Source organism: Rousettus aegyptiacus, unplaced genomic scaffold, assembly GCF_014176215.1.
Source record: "Rousettus aegyptiacus isolate mRouAeg1 unplaced genomic scaffold, mRouAeg1.p scaffold_m13_p_12, whole genome shotgun sequence".
Taxonomy (NCBI): domain Eukaryota; kingdom Metazoa; phylum Chordata; class Mammalia; order Chiroptera; family Pteropodidae; genus Rousettus; species Rousettus aegyptiacus.
The window spans coordinates 5,015,132-5,019,327 of record NW_023416287.1 but is presented as its reverse complement, the minus strand read 5'-3'; the positions used below and the strand labels follow the sequence as shown (position 1 = coordinate 5,019,327).

Genomic DNA, 4,196 nt, shown 5'->3' with positions numbered 1-4,196 from the left:
AGGTGGGAGAGAAGGCTCTTTCACCACATCAGATCCTCGCCGAACTTGTTTTTAAAGACCCCTCGAGTGGACTTCGTAATCACTCTTATTACAACTTGAATATAAACTCTATAAAGACGGGACCTCTGGTCTTTTTCACTGCTCCTTAAATATTTGTGGAACTGATTGGTTAATTCTGTGGTTTGCCTTCTTTCTTCATGCCGTGTTCTCTGGGTGCAGTGGGAATTGTCATGAGACGTTTTACTACTGTGGGTGACGGTCAGTGTCCATTCGTAGAAGAAATGGCAGAATTGGGAACTTCATGTCACTTCTGGAATATTCATTAAAGAATCATGTTGGTGTTCATTGGTGATTACTTGTTCCTCAGGATATTTTTATTTTTATTAAGGCGAGGCAAACCTTGGTTGACCTCACAGATTGCAAGGACCTTGTCATCTTACAATCCCTTATTTTTCATGCCTACAGCACCTGGTCTTCCTAGATGGTCTCCCATCCAAGTACTAACCAGGTCCGACCCTGCTTAGCAGCAGAGATCAGATGGGATCGGGCTTGTTCAGGGTGGCTTGGCCGTAGACAGATATTTGGTTTTGATACTAGGCCTCATTCACATTTTCCCCTGGTTTCTGGAAGTTTCCCTGTAGATTATTTTTGAGTCATGAGGTTTTAAACTTTTGCAGAGGGTAGTGCTGATGCTATCACAATATAATTAGAAATTTGGAAATGTGGGGTAAAATCCAGCCAGGGTATATTTGGTTTTAGTTAGATCTGCAACTTATATAAGCAGCCATAACTGAGACCCAAATGCTAAATGTTGTCTATAATTAGAAAGGCCCACATTTATAATTGATGGTTAAAATTACTGTAACTGGTGCTTAATGGGCTTACTTTAGGTATTCTTATAATCAAGAATGTGTAGGAAGCCTGTGAATGCCTGTCAAAAGAAGATTCACAAAAATTGTCCCTTTAAAAAAATAAGGTCACTTTATAAAGCGTGATTGTCTGACGGTCTGCTTTGTTAAATGACATAGTTTGTAAGTTTTCAAAGTGCCATCTGCATTTTATAATTAGAGCAGTATATTTTTCTTCTAAACATTTGACAGATTAAGAATCCCAAGATCTCAAACATAACTTTTCACAGCATGTGCATAATGCTGGAAGCTTCTGTATATATCAATTCAAGATGAGGATAGGCTATTAGTAGGAAAACCAAAATTAAAAAGAAAAAAAGAACTAGAACTTGGAGTAAAAATGTGTGAGTTGATAAAGTCATTGCTTAGCTCTTCACTAGCTCGAGGAATTCTCTGAACTCCTCTGGGCCTTTCTTTCTCGTCTGAAAAATGGGGAGAACAGGGAAGGCGGGAAACGGGTCTAGGAGGGAGGAGGATTCGTCTCAACAAATATTTTCCTGAGCCTCCATCACATGTCACAGCCTTTCTCAGTGTGTGTGAGACAGAGAGAAAAATAGGATGAAGCCGTGCCTTTAGGAAGTTTATAGTCTATTCTACAAGACAGGAAGATAGAGATAATTACATTATAATATACATATATGTGTATGTGTGTGGGTAAGTGACCAGAAATAAGTAGATAATTATTCCTGCATTCATTCAACAAACGTTGACTGAGTACTTCTTATGTGCCAGAGACTAAAGACACTGGATTTTCATCATGGAATGAAACAAAAAAATGACCCTGTTTTCATGGATGCACGCCCTTTAGTGCCTGCCATGAGAGCCGTATGGGGGCTTTGAAGAAGAATAGAGTGGAGATAGGAAATTGGGGTAGGACACGTCGCTATTTTAGATATGTTGGAGACGGCTTCCATAATAAGATGATGCTTAAGCCAAGACCTGCAGGCAGGTGGGGGTGTGGCCCCCAAGCCCCGATGTGGGAGTGTCCGTGGAGAGCAGCAAGAAATGAGAAAGCAGCGCAAGTATTTTAGGGTCTTGTGAGCCATGGCAAGGATTTCAGAATTTACTCTGTGTGTACTGGGGACCATTAGATGGTTTTAGGCAAAGAACGACATGATCCAACCTATGTATTTTTAAAAAAAGGTCACTGGCTGCTGTGTGAGACAAGAGTATAAACAGGGAGAGAGATGAGTAAGTTGGACAGACAGCAAGATACCGCGATGCCCAAAGGAGAGGGTATTTTTACACCAGGATGTAATGCAATGGCTAAGGAAAGACAATAAGAAGCTAGGAGAATGCTGAGCCATCCCCCGCCCTGTGGAAACCGGGGTATGGAGGAAAGAGTAACCCAGTGGTCTGCGGAAAAGCAGTGCTTTCAGAGGACAATAAGAGTTCAATCGATGCCAAGAGACGGAGAGAACAGCGATAAGGAGATAGGGTGAGGGACTTGGGGGGACTCTGGTAACCGCGTGACTTGTTTCCCAAGGAGCACAAGATTTTGGAAGCAGGAGGTAGAGAAACATGGAACAGCATGTGGATGAAGGACGTTAGCAGGAGGATAGCAGGCCGGAGGCGCTTCCATTTTTCAGGGCCGACGACATCAGGCTGAGACGGAGCCGCTAATGAATACGAAGCAGGTGTTAGCGGCATCGCGTTTTCATCTGACGCTGAGGAAGGGAGCTGTAGTGCTAGGTAAAAGCTGCTTATTTAAAAGAATTTCCTAGGGCATATAAATCCTTCAGTGTGAGAACTCCACTTCTAGAAATTGATTATCTCAAGTCGTTAAGGATATGTGCAAACATTTAACTACAAACACATATAAATGCAGCGTTATTCATAATAATTCATAGAGTCAAAGCGTCCAGTAGTATATATTGGTAGGTATAGTATGTCCTCAGAAGAGAATGTTACGTATACATTTACAAAGATGTTGCACAAGAAAAATTTAATGATGTGGGAAATATTCCTATGTTATTAAGTGAACAAACGAAGTTAAAATCAATAGTTCCATATTATTCACTTATGAGTGTCTTCGTTATCCGAGATTTCTTTATCTGAATCGCATGGTTTAAAAGAAAATAAAAGTTATCATAACATTAAAGTATTGATTGATACACTACTTCAAAAAATTGGTTCTTGTTTAAATAGCCCTTCCTGCTCAATACCAATATTCATCACAGTCATGTTGTAGTTGATAGAAAGTTGATTTGAAGATGTTATAAATTCTAAAAGTGATCACAAAAGGAACCCAAACTCTTTATTAGTTATTGTAAGCGACAAATGAAGGTTCTACTATTTGTTATCTTCAGTCCCAGGACAAGATTCTCTAGGCATTCTTTCTCTCACGGCGCATGTGCTTTTTGATAAAGATGCTGATGAAGGGTTGCCCAGGACCTGGCTCATCCACAGGCTTCCCATTGTTGCAGCATCAGAGAGAGACATGCAAAGGAGCAAGGACAGGTCTTTAGGTGAGGGCGGAATGAGACGGATATGAAGCCAATGGTAGCAGCCTTGCACTGTGATGAGGGCTCAGATCTTCTGAGTCATGCTGGACCCTCCAGAGAAGGGGTATAATGTGAGGATGAAGAGCCAAACTCTGGGGTCAGACTTCAAATTCTTAATCAAATGCCTGTGAGCTGTTATTCTCTTTAGTCATCCATAAAATGAGGTTAAAAATACTTAGCCGTTGTATGGGATGGATGTGAACCTCCAACAACATGGAATGCGTCAGGTGCTTAGAACAGGGTTAAGCATATATCAGGCTCCGATTTTATGTCAGCTGCCGTCTGTACCACCACCAGCATCAGTACCTTCATCATCATCGTTATCATCATCCCCATCTCCACCACCATTATCATTCCCATCCTCACGAGCAGCAGCAGCAGCAGCAGCCCAAATGATGTTGACTTTCTAAATGGACTCGTCTAAATGATTGTCATTGTTTGATGTGCTTTTTTAAAAATTGCACTTAACCTTAGCATTTTCTGTATTATAACACCTTCACTATTCAATATCTAGCATTCAGTGACCATCAATACCCAATAATTAAAATGATAATATTTGTATTTGACCTCTTGTATTATTCCATTTCCATCTTTTTAAATAAGAGCCCTGAATTTAGGTGTTCAATTTTTCAGAGAATTTGAGAATAGGCCTGTCAGGGTATATGGTTGAAAGTCAAAGAATTAGTCCATCGAGAATGTTATCTTCCGTCTCTGATCCTATATAGTCTTGTATGTCTTTCCCCCAAAATGAAGGGATATTGATGTTTATAATACTTCGTTTAGG

The 4,196-nt window shown here is 40.5% G+C and overlaps 1 pseudogene; it reads right to left on the bottom strand.

The window, feature by feature from the left end:
- Positions 1–456: 456 nt before the first annotated feature.
- On the bottom strand, positions 457–575 carry LOC118610110 (annotated as a pseudogene).
- Positions 576–4,196: the final 3,621 nt, after the last annotated feature.